We start from the raw sequence: 19009 nt of genomic DNA, 5'->3' as shown, positions 1-19009 counted from the left end.
CAGCGTCATAAAATGTGCAGTGATTGCTGACAAATGTATTATGCACATCTGCGCTGATCAGAAGGGAGGGCCTGTGCTCATACTGATGATGAGCTATGGAAATCACAGGAACGCTGCTACATGCGTTTAAACAGAGGGAGAAACATTCCCACAATCCTACTTTTGCTCAGGTGAACACTGTTGACCATACCATCTCTACTGCCAAATGTTATTTTCCCCGGTGTGTTTTCTTACCCCCAGTGTACACCATTGTGTATTGCCTTAAACTAACCTTTCAGCAATTTAACTGCTGTCACCGAATAAGAATGTAGTGTATTAGTAGCTTGTGAGCAGTAGGCGCACACCAGGAATCCTACTGTAATGAGGTACTTACTTATCACATTCGTTCAGCATTAATATTCTAGCCTGTAACTGGGAAAGCTGTTTTCTTTTATAAGAGAGAGAGAGAGAGAGAGAAATTGAGAGAGAGAGATAGTGTATGTGTGTGTATGTGTGTGCGCGCGTGTGCGCGCACGGGGGGGGAAGGCGAGCATAGAGGATAAATTATTGTTTTGCTGAGGAGAAATAAGATATAATAAGCGAAAAGAAGTGATGTAGGTAATAATTTAAAGATTATTGCCTGTTAAACAGTATACAGTATGAAATACCACCAATTATGTGTGATTAGTTTCTATAAACATCTGGCAATTTGCTTTCCCAGCAAAGGTCGGCAACAACCTTCAACCGAGCATTTGTATCTCGTGCAGAGCCACACATTATCCTCTTTCAGATGTCTAATTACAGGGTGCAACATGCTTCTTCTGCTGGGAAAGTGAGCTTTTTATTTCTGCTTTATCACATTCAATTCAAAATCATTGTCAGATGTCGAGACAGGTTTCAGTTATGTATTTAAGGTGTTTGTTTCGACACTGGAATATGTTTCTTGAAATGCAATTTGGCACAGTGGGGCCTGCTTGCAAAGATACGTTTCCATGTGCAGATTTACTCATGTGTAAAGCCAGTGCTAAATACAAGTGTAAATCTTCACTTTTTTGCTATTTACCATTTCTGTATGGAGATTTACACCTAGGTGTGGACATACGAGTCTCCACCCTCTCTAGCAGTGGTGGCCGGTAATTTTAAGAGGGAGGAGGTGGACGGACGAGACACACATGCATATGCAGTCATGCATTTGCACACGCACACGCACACACACACACACCCACACGCACACACACACATTCACAACACTCATTACCAAACATTCATTAAAAAACACACACACACTTATCTGCAGTTCTACCTCGGAGGTCCCATGAGGCTTAAGGCTCAATCAGCCAGGAGCCTGCACATTTAGCACATGTCTGGCTCCTGGCTGCCTGACCTGAAAATGAACAGTGTCTGTCAGGTTGACCTTTGTTCAGCCTGTTATGTTATGTTATGTTAAATTTAGCTTATAAAGCGCACGTACGCCCGTAGGCTTCATGGCGCTGTAGGAGGTTTTCAGAGCATAACACAACAACAGGAGGACAACTTAGAACGTCTAAGGGTAAGCTTCTCTAAAAAGCCAGGTCTTAAAGGCTAGTCTAAAGGCTAGAATATCCTCGTGTGACCTTAAAGAAGCTGGTAAGGAGTTCCAGAGGGAGGCAGCAAGAAAATGAAAAGAGCTGCCGCCCTGACGTTGTTTCCTAACAACCGGCACCATGAGCAAGTTTTTGTGACCAGAGCAGAGGTTGCGGGAGGGGGTGTATCTGGCAAGCAGATTGATGATAAATTTGGGGCCTTTACTTTGTAATGCCCTAAAGATAATGCAGCCGGTTTTAAAAGCCGCCCTCTGGGCTACCGGCAGCCAGTGCAGGTCTGCCAGGCCTGGCCCGATGGACTGCCATTTAGGAAGCCCACAGATCAGCCTGGCCGCCTGATTTTGAACCAGCTGCAGCCTCTTGAGCTGCCCGGCTGGAAGGCCCAAATATAAACTATTTGAGTAGTCCAGCCTAGACAGCACAAGGGCGATGGTCACCTGTATCAGGGCAGAATGGGTTAGGAAATGGGCAATCTTTCTAATCTTGCGCAGCTGAAAGAAGCAAGCGGAAACAACTGACCCTACCTGACTTTTCAGGGAGAGGTCTTCACTAAAGGTGACTCCAAGGCTCTTAACTGTGCGGGAATTGGAGGGGGGGTTTCCCATCTCCAGAGGCCAAAATTGAGGTCCCCAGCTGAGTTCGCTCTTCCCAGGCAAGATCAATTCAGTCTTGCCAGGGTTAAGTTTTAGGTGGTTAAGGCCCATCCAACTCTGGATATGAGCCATGACCTCCCTAAACTCAGTGACAGCATCCGGCGACCCCAGGGGGAAAACCAATTGCAGATCATCTGCGTAATTAAAGATCCACACTTTGAATTTCCTCAAGGAGTACAAAAGGGGACGCAAGTATAAATTAAATAAAAGGGGGGACAGGGATGAGCCTTGAGGGACCCCGCAATCGTTCTTAATTCTAGGGGCTGTGAAAGTGCCCAGTCTCACTGCTTGAGTCCGGTCGGACAAGAATGATTCCACCCAGCTCAGGGCAGCACCTCTGAGGCCTGCCTGCTCGACACGGCCGACCAAAATAGTATGGTCGACCGTGTCGAATGCAGCAGACAGGTCAAGAAGCACCAGTGCCTGGTGGACATCCCTGTCTGCGTTACACCGAAGTGTATTCTGGACTGCCAGGGTTACCGTCTCGGTCGAATGGCCTGGACGGAACCCAGCTTGATTTGGCTCCAGAAATCCAGTGGTTTCCACAAAGTTGGAAAAGCAATTCCACTGTTGGAAACAGTGCCTGACAGACACTGTTCATGAGGGGCAAAAGGTGGGGCGGGGCGTGGCCCCCCAGCCCCAATGGACCGGCCGCTGCTGCAGTCCAGTTATGGGGTGGAACATCTATGACTGAATTTATGACCATAACGTTACTACAGGTAATTTTACAGCTGTATTTAATATTCCACCTGCTTGCTGAAAATATCTGCATCATAGGTTCAGCCATCAGTCATGGAGGTGGAGACCTTCTCCACTGGATGTAGACCTCTGAATTGAATGGAACAGGCAAATACTATACACATAATTCAAATCATACACATCTGACAACCATTCACTTAAAAACATATAAACACAGCCCACACCCCAAATACTTCCCGCTTCTCCTTGGACAACGTTACCCTGCGGCAAAAAGAAACCTCATTCAGCCTCCAGGATGCAGACCACAACACTCAAGAGGAAGAAAAACTTTACTGAGGAGGAGACAACTCTTGCAGTTACAATTGTGGTCAAACACTACAAGCAACTATACGGTTTGCGTTCATACAACCTCAATGGAGCGGAGAAGGCAGCCATGCGGCACAAGGTTACAGACTCTGTGAACGCATTGGGACAGAGGTACGCATCATGGAAGAAATTAAAAAGAGATGGCAGGGTGAGAGGAGGCCTCCGGAGAAGTTCCTCCGAATTCAAGTGGCAAAGGCTATTCTCTGGAGGTAGACATGGAACCCATGTACCTCTTTAGCTTCTATAGCATTTGTACTTTTTCAGCATCTATCATATTTTGTTTCAAATTACTGCATTTTTATTGTTTATTCATTTGTTATGGATAATTGCACTTCATTCATGTATATCTCTCTGCAGTGGCATAATGCCTGTCAAATACCACTGCTATCCTTTAATTCATAACTCTTCTACTCATCTTTCACATTAATCTTTTCTCCAGATCCTGGATCAGGGCATACTTTTTCACCACCTTCTTCAAGGACACTGGTTCAGCAGCAGACATCAAGGGTCCATGCACAAAGCAAGCATCCGTGGCTGGAGCAGGTGAGTTGCCATTGCAAATATCTAGTATTTCCGTGAATGGAACAGCTCTTAACTTCATATGTATGCTCTCATTTGACTAAGTTTAAGAAAATCTAATTTGAAAAAATTCCAGTGAAACACTGAGCACAAACTTTAATTTATGTATTTGAACTTTTATCATCTTCCTTTTAGTGGTAGTGGGTTGGACTGATTCTGACAATGATGCTGCACCATTTGTGAACAGAGGATGGCGGACAATCCCATGAGAAATGTTGATCCTGCTCCAAGAAGCTATCTCGACTGCTGCAGATGGAGAAAAGGAGGAGGCTGGAGGTGGAGGAGCACGATGAGGAGGAATGTTTTGGCTCCACCAAGAAGCCAAAAGCCAAGATTATCAGAGACTGGGAATTCAGCCATATTTGACCACCTCCTGTCAATTGCATAAGAGGGACACATTTTTTAAATTGCGACTTGGCGGATTTCCTACCAAGGACGGAACTCCAAAATGGATCCGGCAATGGTCAACCAGAGATTGTAGACCGTGTGGGCTTTCAAAAGAAACTCTATTGCTTATTGTATTTGTCTGCCCAAACCTGCTTAATGCACGTCATATATTTTTTAAATCTTAATTTCTCAATGTAGAGGTGAGGTCTGGTCGCCAGGCCCTCATTCAATGCTTATCAGGTGTTTCAATTTCACTAACTTGTCAGTTGATAACGTTTTTGACCATAGCAGAAAGAATGTTTGTATCTTTATCATAAGCTATGTTCATTTCTCCAATTTTGTTGAGTAGGCTGAAACTATAGTGAAAGTATGCCTATTTTTTTTTTATTATTTAAAATAAGTGATATATCTTTTTATATTTTGCTTCTATGAGGTTCAGGTTGTTTTACTCTCCCATGTTTAAGCACTCAGCACTTTTTTTGTTTTTGCCTGAATAGGCCATATGATTGGTCAATTACGGTTATATATTGTATAGAAGCACATTGCACTTTGAACTACCTACTATGGTTCATTGCGGGTTAGGTTAAAATCAGGGCTTTTTGGTCATATGCACTTGGCTCTTTGAAGTACTGTATGGTTCCTTGCGGGCAGCTCTATTTTTAACGCTGTTGAATTTTTATTCATATAGGCTTTATTTGAATAGCAGTATGTCCTCTGTTATAAGCACTTGGTACTTTGATGCAATCTGTATGGTATTCTCCAAGCTAGGATAAATATAAACTTAAGTTCAACTTTGATGGATTTTTATGCACATAGGTTTTATTCAAATTGCAGTATGTACTTAATTATAAACATTTGGCACTTTGGACCAACCAGGATGGATTACCATGGGCTAGAATAAATGCAGTTATTTTTAACTTTGATGATTTTTTGATGTGTATGGTCTATATAAGGATAACTTATGTGAAAATGTTGCATGTACTTTAAATTGTCATTTTGTGATGATTTATATTAAACAGGCAATAAAATGTACTTACTCAACTCGACTACCTCATGGCCAGTAAACAGCCATAGATGCTCAGGACTCAACTCCTCCACAGCCCTCAATCTACAAGTAACTCAGTAAAAATAAACGGGTGTTAGTCACAACGATCTAAGGCCGCAACAGGTACTACCAGAGGGCAGAGAACATTGATGAACATGTGACTACAGCTCCTGCCACCTTGCGGGATTCATGCTGTACATGGCAAATTCACCATAGTTTTTACAGCATAACCAGGAGGATACAATTCCCCTCCTTGTCCTCAATCGCACCTTAGTGCATGCAATACTTATTACTCACTTGGCCAGGTAGACTTCACCTGACCAACACTCGGTTTTTTAATACACATCACCCCACAGGTCCCGAAGAAAGCCAGCATATTAAAGTGACTGGCTGAAACATGTAGACCTTTTCCTAGGATATCAGAGTCATAATAGTAAACTCTACACATATCCGCACTTTTCCATTTTAATCCTGTCATAGGGCCCATCATTAAAATCACTTTTTATTTTTAAAAGGGACCCTTTATGCAGTTTTAATATCACTTCCACTGTACTATACTACACACAAAAAAACTATCCACTGTAGTCCAGGCATCGTAGCACAACCGAGGTGCACTCGGCACCTTGGATGAGACCCGATGATGAAGCATGCCACCAACTAGGTCGGTGTGTGAGGGTTTTCATAACAAACATAACAAACAACATAAACTTAAGGCTTCAAGGGTGTGAGCCAGTTCTTTTTGATCATTATTTTATACAAAGGGGAAATGAACTAGCCCCCATGTTGATTCTCCCTCTCTCTCTCATTGATTTCCATGTTACTTAATATACACAAAAACAATTTTAAGGAGATGAAATAAGAAAAAGCTTGACATTTTGAGGCCTATAACTATCCCTTTACATGCTAATGTGTAAGGTAAACCTTCTGTTTATCACCGTGGTTACTTTATGTCTATTCATTTTTAAAATAGTCAGCCATGATACTAAAAAATGTCGACCAGGTTTTCAGTAAGTGACCTCTTTCTTGGAATTGAGAATTGGGGAATTTAGTAGAAGTAGGATTGGGTCATAGCAGACAATACTACTCAGGCAACAGTTCCCCTGGCATGCTGTCGACAATCGAAACGATTTAGAGGGAGATGTAGAATTGCCTAGTGAGTATTCTTTGCATATATGAATTGAATATATGCACTTACAAAAATTATCAGAGCCACTTAAAATGTTTTCAAAGTTCATTGGGCTTTGACAAAAAAAACATTGAATGTCACCCTTACACACACTTAAGATGATAAAAAAGAAATGCAACATGACTCAATGGAAATTTACAAAATCCAATACATTTTATTGAAACTAAACTATATTACCTAATGGGGTACACAACCAATATATTAGGGTCACAATAAACTGCAATTGTATCAACATTATATTACTTTTTAAACATAAAGAATTTTATAACAGAATAACATGACAACCAATAACAATGATACAATCCATTCATTTAACAGGACAACATATGATATAGGCAATGTGGAGAGGATGATGGGAGAGGATGTGGCCTCATGGCCAGAGCTTCCGACTTTGGAACTGGGGAACCAGGTTCGAGCCTCAGCATCCGCTCAGCATCCTGTGATTCTGGGCAAATCACTTAATCTCCCTGTGCCTGCCACAAAATGACTGTGTACTTGTGTAACGTAACTGGTGCTCATGTAAAGAGCTTCAATACCTTTGGGTCGAGTTTGCACTATATAAATCTGTAACAAACAAAAAAAAAAGTGGACATAATAAAAAGACATCAAACTGGATGCATGACTGGACAACACTTTCAAAACAGATAAGCGCTTATATTATTATTTTTTTATTTAAAACTTTATTTAAGACTTTTTTTACAGTCAGATAAGCAGTACAATTTTCATTCAAGCATTGTTACACTTACAGGTACATATATTTCTTGGCCGGCAGTCCATGGACAAACACTCTTTTACGCTATACCCCACCATACTATTACATCATTGCACCCAGTGGACTACTTCCCTGCTTTGCGTATTTTGTCGATTGAACAATGTGTCAGTACCACATATTCTGTTTAGTTAATTTCCAGCGTCCCCCGGCACGCTTCCAACCCCGCTACCCCCACCTATTCCTGCAGATTTCTCTGTGGCCTCATCCTCGGCTGCCCTCTGTATCATATATGCCCGGTATGGACCGCAGATATCTTTAGGTCTGCTTCTTTCTGGGATAAGGGCGTTGTAGTTATCCGATTCCGTGGAGCAGTATGCTAAATCCGTAAGCCTGTGGAAATCTGAAATAATTTTTGTTAGCATAAGCTGAAGCCATCTTGGTTGTGGCAGCTATTTCGTTGGCTCTGTAATTCTCCCATCCTCTGCTGCTCGTCTTTTTCCCTGCCTGTGCTGTTTATTTTAGTTGACTTCCTGACTCAGCTAAAAGTAATGTGCATGCTAAGAGTTTGTAGCTGCCAGAACACCTGGTCTCAGACTCAACTGTCAATCATTCTCTGCTGATGTAAACAGTTCTGTTCCCCCTCCCACTTTTCTGACTAAGTGATCTCCCATCTGCCCATGTTTGTCGGTAGTTGTTCCTGTGTATGCTTGTACCTTCTATTTGTATCCACATGCTTACCAGTGCAGAAAAGGCTGCATATAAGGCCTGTGTTCTGTGACTTCAATGTACTACCGCAGGCAGCACTTGAGAGTGCTGTTTGGACGTAGTCTCACTCATGAGTGATTAATAAACTTGTTATTTGAATTCCAGCTTCAGTGCCAATCTCTACTTTGTTTGTCTACGGACCCGTGGACAGAGAAGGCACATTTCCACAAGCCAGTCTAAGACCTTTGGTAATGGGACCTGCAACCATCGCTTTGCTATTCTCCTCTTTGCCAATAAGAGACTAATGGCCACTAACCTGCGGCCTGATTTGTGGATATCTTTGTCCTACCCTAGCAGTGCGACCGGAGGGGTCTCTGGGACCGGGAGTCCCAACATCAGTGTTAAAACAGCAAATACCTCCTTCCAATAAGCCCGTACTCCAGGGCATTCCTATGCCAAATGTGTGAACCCTGCATTCACCACCCAGCACCTTTGACACTTGTCGTCATTAAGTAAGCCATATTTATGTAGTCAGGCTGGAGTATAATATACCCTGTGGAGATATTTATAGTGTATCAGCTTGTGTCTCCCGTTTTGTGAAATTAACTTTGTGTTTGCGAAGAACCTTGTCCACTGCTCCTCCGTGATATCTATACCCAGCTCAGCTTGCCAATCCAACTGGATTTTGAATGGAGCTGATGTGTTGGCCCTACGGCTAAGTGCGTATTATGCTGTGATGCCACGTTGTGGTGAGGTGGCCTGGAGAAGATTTATTAGAGTCTTCATTTCCTGTGGTTCCACCAACCCTTCCCCTAAAATATTGCGCATTGCTTGCTGGGTTCTGTGATAGTTGTATGCATCTAGGGCTGATATTCGAGGTTTGTGTGTTAATGTCTGCTCCCATGTCTTGATCACTCCCTCATGACAAAAATCACCCATTAGTTCAATATTTAATTTACGAAGTGTTTGCATGACTGCCCCTTCATCGTTCAAAGGAAACCAATTACACCACTCTAAGGGCCATCTGGGGAATATATGAGTGTAATCCGCTGGGACCTCGCTGTGTTTTTCAGCTGGTTTCATTTGCAAGCTATCGGGTCTATTATATGAGGGGTGCCCCTGGTGCTACAAACTAACATTTTCGGCAGTGGGCTAGGGCTGCCCGCGTTTCTTTCAATGTGCAATTAAGGTAATTCACGGGGGCCATGGATCCAATAATGTGCATGTAACACCTGAGCAGCTCTGTAATACCTCTCCAAGTCTGGGGCATGTAATCCGCGCTCTGCATATGTTTTTTTTAGCGTGTCCCTCTTTACTTGCGGGTTCTTCTCTGCCCTGGCTAGTCGTATCATAAGGGCACAGAGGGTTTGAAAAACGGAAGCGGGTAGTACAATGGGGATGTTGGCAAACAAGAAAAGAAAGCGAGGCAGCACAATGATTTTCATTATAGCTATGCGGCCTAGGAGGGACAATGGAAGCCTTATCCACTTGTCGATAGATTCTTTCAATTTCTGCGTTGCACGGCCATAGTTTTCGTAAGTATTAGGTCAGGGTCTGTATGAACCTGAATCCCCAAATATTGCACAGCTTCTGTGGTCTATTCTATAGGGTAGTCGGTGTGCGTGGGCGTGGTAAAGTGGTGAGTGGGAACATCATAGACTTATGCCAATTAATCTTTAGGCCAGAATGTTGTCCAAAGAATGTCACCTAGCGAAGCATTAGGTTCAGATTTTGCTCAGGGTCGTGTATATACAGCAGCGTGTCATCTGCCTATGCAGCTATGACTAAATTGTACTGTGGAGATCGGATGCCCCTGTGTGCATGGTATTCCCGCATGGCACACGTGAATGGCTCCGTCACAAGTGCGTACAGCAGTGGTGAGAGCGAGCACCGCTTCCTGGTGCCTCTCGTAATAATAATTGTGGGGGAAAGGACTCCGTTTATCCTCATGCTCACCACAGGGTTTGTGTATAATACCTGGATCAGTTTGAGAAGACGTCCCCCAACCCCACCCTGCCGAGGACCGCATAGAAAAAACGCCACTCCACTGAGTCAAAGGCCTTTTCTCTATCTATAAAGAGGGATGCCGCCTTAACCATGTTGTCTATGTGGGCAATAGTGCCAAATAAAGTTCTTAAGTTGCACAAGAGTGAGCGGCCCGGGACAAACCCAGTTTGTTCCGGTCTGATCAATCTCGTCAGCAGGGGGGCAAGTCTTTTTGCTCGGATCTTAGCGTATAATTTTGTGCCCGTATTGAGCAATGATAGAGGCCTGTATTAGGAGCAGTGCTCTGGTTGCTTCCCAGGCTTAAGTATCGTTATCAGAAGGGCCTCGCGCATGGTAGGTGGCATTAAGCCCTCCCTCTCCATTTCCTCAAACAGGATCATCAGGTGAGGTACGAGGCGATCTTGGTATGCCTTTTAAAAGGCCACGGTCAGTCCATCCGACCCGGGCGCCTTATCATTCGGCATATTTTTTGAAGCTGCCACTATTTCAGTTGGGCGTAAAGGTTCCATTAATCGTTCCCTGTCTAAGTTTTCCAGCCGTTTCATTGCAACATGGGCAAGATAGTCCTTGTCTGTTTCAGCTATATTGGATTCTCGTGTGGAGTATAACTTGTTGTAGTATTCACTGAAGGCCTCTACTATCTGGGATGCCCTCCCCACCAGGTCTCCGGCTTCAGAATATATCTGTGTTATCTAATTTTTACCTCTAGGGTCCACGTTAGTTTGGCAAGGACCGAGCTGGGCCTTTCTTCCTCAGCATACACCCGTGCCGTAGCATATTCTCCTAAGTGTTTAATTTCTGCTGAAGCCAACTCATTATATTCCTCTATCTGTGCTCTAATTTGTGCTAATAGTTTTGGGTCTCCCCCCTCTTGGAAATTCTTTTCCAGAGTTTCCAGCATTGTCTCCACTTTTTTCAATTGTGTTCTGATCGACTTAAGGACCCCTGCATGCTTTGCTATAGTCATTCCCCTAATGTACACGTTAAATGTGTCCCAGATGGTGCTTATCTTAGGTACACTACCGAGATTAGTGGTAAAAAGTTAGTCTACTGCCTCTCCTGGGTCTTTGAGAAAAACATGGTCCAACAGGTAATATTGCGGAAAGCGCCAGGTGGGTTCCCTCCGTTGCGTATCATCTATGATCATGCTTATCGTGACTGGGGAGTGATCTGAGAATGTGCGTGCCAATACAAACAGCCAGTGATACTAGGTAGTAATTCCCGTGACACAAACCAATAGTCTATTCTGGTGTGGGTGTCATATACTGAAGAATAGTGTGTGTATGTATTCTCAACCCGAGAGTGCCCTAAATCTCCAGACATCTGTGAGATCCTCCGCCTCTGCTATAGCTGCCATGGTTCTGGCTGGCCTAGAGGGACATCTCGGGGTGCCTTTTGACCTATCTAACTCCAGGTCTTGTATGCAGTTAAAATCCCCGCCCCATAGTTGAGGCATGAGTGAGTATCGTGCAATTTTGCCATGTAAGGAGTGATAAAATTGGAGGGCGTTGTGATTTGGTCCTTACACACCAACCAGTAGTAATGTTAATGTTAGGGGCATTGTAAAACTGTTACCTTGAGGTGTCCGGGCGCTAGCTACCATCCTCCAAACAAACATAGAATGGGCCGGAGCCGGGGAGAGCAATCGTTCAAAACAGCCGCGTTTTAAGGGCCTTCCTACATCTAAGCAGATCAGAGCTATTCCTCAGGTGGAAAGGCAAATCATTCCAAGCCTTGACAGCACCCGCACCAAAGCTTTTTCCTCCCCACCTGACTTTTTTTGTAGGTGGAACAATGACCAATTTTGCGTTAGAAGAGCGCAATGGTCTATTGGGCACATACCATTGAAATTGCTGCTTCAATTGGTCTGGGCCTGTGCCTTGTAGCGCCCTAAAAACCATACAAAGAGATTTAAACTTCACTTGTTTCTTGACCGGGAGCCAGTGGAGTTTGCGGATCTCACTGGAGACAGAAGCATATTTGGGTATACCAGAAAGCAATCTGGCTCCTGCGTTCTGTAAAATTTGAAGTTTGTTCAAAAAACGCTCCTGGATATTCAGATATAGGCTGTTACAATAATCAAGTCTTGACATAATTAGTGAGGTAAACACCAAGCGTTGACTGTCGCTTGGCAGCAGAGGCAGTATTTTCTTGCATGTCCTAAAGACATATGACGTGGCCGAGGCGACTGCATTCACTTGGGCCCCAAAATTGAGTCTGTCATCAAAAACTACAAGTTTTTTACTTTCCGGGTAGGAGTCGGAAGAGAGCCCGTAGAGTCTGGCCACCAATTCGGGTTCCAGAAATTGGGATAATTCCCAAACAAGACAACTTCCATTTTGTTTGAGTTAAGTCTAAGGCAGTTTTGGGACATCCACCTCCCTACTGCTTCAATGCAATCATGGAACAGTTGATCTGTTCCAATCTCCTGTCCAGGCAGCAGCGACACCACAATTTGTGTGTCGTCAGCATAAGATTTAAGACTAAAACCGAAGGAGCCAATAACGGGGGCCAGGGAAGACACATACACGTTAAAAAGTGTAGGACTTATGGATGACCCCTGTGGGACTCCGCAAGGCAAGCAAAACGGTGTGGCGCGAAAATCGCCCAATGAGACCGTTTGCGATCTGTCAGAGAGAAAGGACTTCAATAATTCAGCAGATCATGATGGACCGTGTCGAAGGCTGCAGAGAGGTCCAGGAAGATCAAGGCCACCTTACCACCCCGATCAGGGGCCACCCTGATCTCGTCTGTGGATTGAATGAGAGCAGATTCCGTGCTATGACCCTCTCTGAAGCCAAATTGGCTTGGACTAAAGCTTGAGTGTCACGCAAAAAGGTACTCAGCTGAGCATTCATGCTTTTCTCAACAATTTTTGCCGGAACGGGGAGACGAGAAATAGAGCGAAAATTGTTAGGATCCTTAGGATCCAGGCTAGGTTTTTTAAGTAGTGGCAGTATTGAAGCTTTTCTCCAGGCTCTAGGAAAGTATCCTTCTGCCAACATTGCATTAAACAAAGAAGTAAGTGTCAAAGCAATGGGTTCAGGGGCCATTTTTAGTACTGTGACCAGACACGGGTCATCTGGAGATCCTGATTTAATGGTTATAAGTAGTGTTAGACCTGGCATCTTTGGCGTGGTTTCCCCTGACTTTTTGCCTCTACCTCCTGTATTTTTGACGCTATGCTGGATTTCGTTTTTGCTGGTTTAGATGCTTTGGGCACTTTGCCACTGCTGATCAGTGTCAAAGTGCAAGTGCTCCCTACGTAAATTGTTATTGTAATTGGTTATCCATGATTGACATATTTGTTTCACCTGTCAGCCCCTAGTAAAGTGCACTGAGTGTGCCAGGGCTGGTGATTCGAATGCTACTAGTGGGCCTGCAGCACTGATTGTGCCACCCACAGGAGTAGCCCTAAAATGGTGTCACAGGCCTGCCACTGCAGTGCCTGGGTGCAGTTGCTAACTGCCATGCTGACCTGACCAGTGTCCACACTGGCCAGGCATAACCCTTCCCTTTCTGTACACATTGGACACCCCTATGGAAGGCCCTAGGTACCCCCCTGGGCAGGGTGCAGTGTATGTGAAAGGTAGAGCATGTATTGGTGTAGGTGGCATGCTCTGGTAGTGAATTACAGCCATTTTCGTTTTTCACTATTGAAAGGCTATCTTGCCCATAGGCTATAATGGGGAATGCTGAGTATAATGTTTACCTGCATATCTTCCCATAGGAGCAAGATAGAAAGCTAAAGTCTGGTATCCCTGAATTCAGAATTTAATAACACATCTTTTAGGAAGGATGGTTTTTAAATCCTGTGTGTGAAAACAGCACTTTTTAGAAGGTGGCTGTTTTCCTTTTCTGCCCTTTCTGTGTGCCTTGGCCTGTTTGTGAATTGGCTGTCTGGTTTGTAAGTGACAGGGACAGGGGTGGCTCCCAGAGGCTGGATGAGTCAGCCCAGGGCTGAATAGGGAAATTCCCCTGTAGATGGGTGGGAGGAGTAGCACCTGGGCCTGAATAGGGCTGTGTCTGCCTTTCACAATGCCTTCAGAGGACAAAGGATTTTGGGGTATATAGTATTGGGACCCAGACTACAGAAAATTAGATCATCCTGGAATCAAGAAGGAACCTCTGCCAAGGAGAAAGCTGGAAGACTGAAGAGGAAAGACTGTCCTGCTGTGTGTTTGTGGGCTGACCTGCAGTTGCTTTGCTGCCAAGGAGAGGGGAAGGACTTTGCTGTTGCTGTGTCCCCTTGCTTGAAGAGATCTCCAAGGGCCTGAGAAGAGCTGGCCTCCTGTTAAGAAGTCCCAGGAACAAAAGGGCTTCACCCCCAGCTTCCTCCTGAACCCTGCTGAGTGAGTTCTTCCCTTCCTAGAGTGCTTGATCCAATTGTGGGGCCTCTGGAAGTGGTGCCTGCTGTTGGGAAGCTGACCAAGAAGAAAGAAGCAAAGGATCTACACTTTTTCACGCACAGCTGGCTTCGCAAGAAAATTTCCGTCGCTCCGCTTGTTAGCAGGCAAAATTTTATCGCTGCAAACATCGTCGCAGAGCCTGCTGCCGCTGATCCGGATCATCGCTGGTGAAATCGTCGCCCCGCTCGTTAGCGGGCTGAATTTTGTCGCTGCGAACATCGTCGCAGAGCCAGCCCAGATTCCCGCTCCGCTCGTTGGCGGGCAGAATTTTATCACTGAGAACATCATCGCAGAGCCTGCCGCCGCTGGGTGAGATCGTCGCAGAGCCAGCCAAAATCATCGCACCGCTCGTTAGCGTGCCGAATTTTATTGCTGCGAGTATCGTCGCAGAGCCAACCCAGATCATCGCTGGTGAAATTGTCGCCCCGCTCGTTAGCGGGCCGAATTTTGTCGCATCGTGCCTAAGCGAGTAAATTTCTACCGGAAAAGCTACGCCTTGGAATCCATACAAGTATCGCCTCACTCCCCATACAGACCGGATTCGTTGCCCACGCCCGCTGCGTGCAGCAGGGTTGTCGCCTCGCCTCCCCAGGGTCTCGGGACTGACGCTGTTGCTTGTTTTTCGACGCCTGAGCGCCACTAAGAACTTTTATCGCATCACCAGGTACGGTTGGCTAAAATTGACGCTAAGGTGAATGATTTTGTCGCTAAGCTAAGAACTCTTTTTGAAACCATATTCTTGAACTGTGTATGTTGGAATTTTGTCGTTTTGGTCTTGTGTAGTTTATATAAAAGTACTTTATTTATCTACACTGGTGTGGAGTCCATTTGTGGTGTTTTCACTGTGTTATTGTGAGTGCTTGTACAAATACTTTACACATTGCCTTTGATAAGCCTGTCTGCTTGTGCCAAGCTACCAAGGGGGTGAGCAGGGGTTATCCAAAGAGTGAATCCCCCTTACCCTGACTAGAAGTAAGGGTCCCTACCTGGACAGTGGTACCTACCTCTGCCAACTAGAGACCCACAGATCTAACAAGTAGGATATGAGTTTCCGAAGTGGATAGAGGTGTGAATTTGTCCAAAGTAAACTGCAAGTTGGAAACTGACTTATAAATCTTATTTTGGTCCATTATATCCTTTGTAGTTGGTCCTTTAAACTTAGAGAAAATGGCCTCGGCTTTCTCCATAAAAAATCTGGCAATATCATCACAGAGTCCCTGGCTCGTTGAGATATTTGCTGGGTGAGGATAAGCCAAACTAGTAACTGTACCTCAAAATTCTCTTTATGATTACTGGCTATAACATATCTGCCTCCTTTATCCACTTCAATCTCACGCACCCTCAGCCCAGAGTTGCTACTCACCCACACCAACACTCCTCTGGCAAGTGACGTGAACCCTGATCTAATGCATGTAGCCCTCATTCTCCTAGGAGCTAGCAAGCCTGTGCCTGGGGGAAGATCGGTCTCCTGGAGTATAGCCACGTCTATATGATGTCGATATAGATAAACTACTAGTTTGTGAATTTTCCTGTGGTCGTTAAGACCTCTGACGTTCCATGTCAAGAACCTAACATGGCTTTTAGTGTTGGAGACTTGATCAGCGGCCATATTCTATATATCGGCCCTCATGCAAGCTGTCCATATTACTTGACCCTGTATCTGAACAGCACTTGCCATTAGTACTGTAAAAGATTCTGCTTATTGACAAACTGTCCAAACAAATCCCACCCCCGCCAAGGCCTGAACATTGCGGCCTGGCTGAACTTTAGCCGAATAACCTCCTTCCCCCCAACAACAAACATGTTCACTGTACACCCGGTGTGTATTACACTCGAGGACGGTGGTTACCTTGCACCTAGTGCCTCCTAATGGCCTACTTCTGCCCTGCCTATAGTTCCATCCAGGTATGACTGTTCCTGCTGCTGCATCCTGTACAATACTATACAGCTTACCATTGTTGTACGTAGCATATCCTACTATACTGTCCCGTGCACCTCCATCATGGTCGTTCCCCATGCACTCTACTAACCATTTCCTACTCATGTGTTGCGTGTTCATTACGCCCTATTTAGCCATATCTGCAATTGCATTTCAGCAAAGCTCTGGAGTGTTGCTTCTTCACAGTCTAACCCATTCTGAGTCTCTTTGTTCACCATCTTCCTCTGCCTCAGTCTTCTGAGAGAGTTTCTTCTGCACTTCCTTACTGCGTTTTTTGAGTTCTTGATTCAGTGCTTGTGGGTCATTGTATATTTTAGTCTTGCCATCTAATGTTACTCGCAATCTGGCAGGGTACAGCATTGCATATTCCACATGTAGTTCTCGCAATTTCTGCTTTATGGGCACGAATTGTCTGCGTGCCTCTTGGACATGCGGTGTGAAATCAGGGAACAGGGCTAGCTCCGATCCTTTATAGTTTAGCACTCATAGCTCCCTAGCCCTCCGTAGAGCCGCCTTCCTGCCCCTATAATTCAACAATCTTGCCACCACTGCCGAGGAGGTGCCTCTGGAGGCGGCCTAGGAGCCAGCGAGCAGTGAGCGCGCTCCACTAAGAAAACAGTGGAGACCATTTCGCGGCCCAACATGGTCACCAGTAGCTGCTCCACAAATAACTCCATGTTTCCGGTCTCTGTAGATTCAGGTAGGGCCAAAATGTGCACATTACTGCGCATAGAGCATGCTTCCAAATCCTCTGTTTTTTCGCGCAGCACTGCCAGCATTTTACCCATTCGTTTCTGTGCTGAACCAGCTTCCACCTGCGAGTCTTCTGCTTCAGACAGCCTGCGCTCCACCCTGTCCAGTCTCTCGGCATGTTATCTACTCTCTCTGACATGCGATCCATTCTGTATGGCAAAGAGTCTATTTTGCCATCTATGGAAGCCAGACTTTGCTGCATTGCAGCTAGTATTTGTTTAAGGTCCTCACCTGGCTCAGTATCGGTATTCCCTTGTTCCGTCTGAGTGGAATCCAATTCTTCATCGCGGGTCCCAGCGGTCTTTTGCCTCTCAAAGTTTATTTTTGATTGCGCTTTGTCAGTTTTTCCCATATTGCCAATCTAAATGTTGCTACTCTAGTTTGGGGCCTGCGGTAATCGGCCTTCTCCGTGGGCACCACGGGAACGTTCTCTCCCTGCCAGTCCTGCCACGCTGTGTGCAGACCACGCTGGTATGCGGTGCCGCCGGTTCCTTAGCCCGCAATTCAGGGGCGTTCATGCGTACTCCTCGCCGATAGCCTAATACAGGAAGGTCATGATACGGTGGGTGCACCTGGGCAACTCTGTGTGGGCCACGAAGCAGTCCCCTCGAACGGTTGTGCACTGGGGGCTCACCTACTGCCGCCGCACGCCTCCGACTGCCGCACAGCCATACGGCCCCCACGGATCGCGGTTCTTCCAGCAGCAGTCGAGTAGGCCTCTCCCCGCATCCTTGTTGCACCGCAGCCCCTGTGCATAGTCAGGTGACCCTCCGCTACAGTGGACTTTCCGGTTCCAGCGTCACACCGGCTGGCAGCCCGCAGCTCCCTGCACTGGCAGTCAAGGCTCCTCTGCCTGTGCGCCGTCACACAACTTCGGAGACTGCAACCCTGAGTCACGCTAGGCTGCGCCACACCTCCATCTACCGTATGGGATGAATATAAAAAATACAAAAATATCAAAGATGAACTGCCCAAAACTCAGGAGGAGTTATATTTCGAGGGTCGAGATTCCTGATTCCGGAGGGTCTGAGGCAGAAGATAATTGAAGTGGCCCATGAAGGGCATCGTGGAATCGTAGCCACAAAACAAGCTCTCCGAGATTGAGCCTGGTTTCTGTATCTCGATGAGCTGGTTGAGAAGGAATTAAAGGCCTGTCATCTGTGCAACTGCCTTTCTACTAAAGTTACTCAACACGCCAAAGCATGCCTCGAAAACAGTAGACATTGAGTTTTTTCAGTCCACTTTACAATGGACATCACGTGATGGTGATTGTGGACGAATACTCACAATTTCCCTTCTTTGAGGATCTTTTATCTACCATTCAATACCGAGTCACTGAGAGGCTGAATGGCATCTTTGCAACATGAAGTGTTCCAGCTCTGTTGAAATCTGACAATGGCTCGCTATTTAACAGGTGTGAGTTTAAAGATTTTTTTGAGCATCTGAGTATAAAACATCAGAAGAACATACCTGTGTTGCCACAGGCCAAAGGACTAGTTGAGCATTTTATGAGTACGCTAAAGAAAGCAGTGCAGCATGCTACTTTTGAAAATCTCGATTTAAAAACTGTGTTAAATTCTACCTTAAGAGCCTATTATTCAACACTTCACTCGACCACAGGTAAAAGTCCTGAGACATTGATGACCTAGAGAGCAATGACAACCAAGATACCTCAGTTGACCAATCAGAGAAAGAAAAACGAGAATACAACTCATGAGAAGAACTTGATTCAGAAACAAAAGATGAAAGCATATGCTGACAGAAGACTCATATGAAGAACATCATGTTTAGGATAGGAGATCGAGGGCTCACACACCAGATGCGGAAAAAAAATTCTGATGCTCCATTTGATGCAGAACCTTTACAAGCTGTGTCTACCTAAGGACACATGGTGACTGCCCAGCACCTTGGGAAGTCTATTACCAGAGACTCTGCTCACGTTCGGTGTTTAACTCCTTGTTCATCAGATCTACATGTTGAAGGAGAAACTGGGTCTGACGCATCAGT

At 45.3% G+C, this 19009-nt stretch overlaps 1 long non-coding RNA gene across 1 annotated transcript in view; it reads right to left on the bottom strand.

The window, feature by feature from the left end:
- Window positions 1-6904: 6904 nt before the first annotated feature.
- Window positions 6905-19009, bottom strand: part of LOC146822938 (uncharacterized) — a 93500-nt gene continuing 81395 nt past the window's right edge. The window contains exon 3 of the long non-coding RNA XR_014962096.1: window positions 6905-7041. This is a non-coding gene — a long non-coding RNA (uncharacterized LOC146822938). The remainder of the gene's footprint in view (window positions 7042-19009) is intronic.

This window comes from Triturus cristatus, chromosome 5_2 (assembly GCF_964204655.1).
Source record: "Triturus cristatus chromosome 5_2, aTriCri1.1, whole genome shotgun sequence".
Lineage (NCBI taxonomy): Eukaryota > Metazoa > Chordata > Amphibia > Caudata > Salamandridae > Triturus > Triturus cristatus.
Note: the sequence above shows the minus strand (reverse complement) of the source record. Positions and strands in the feature narration are given on the sequence as shown.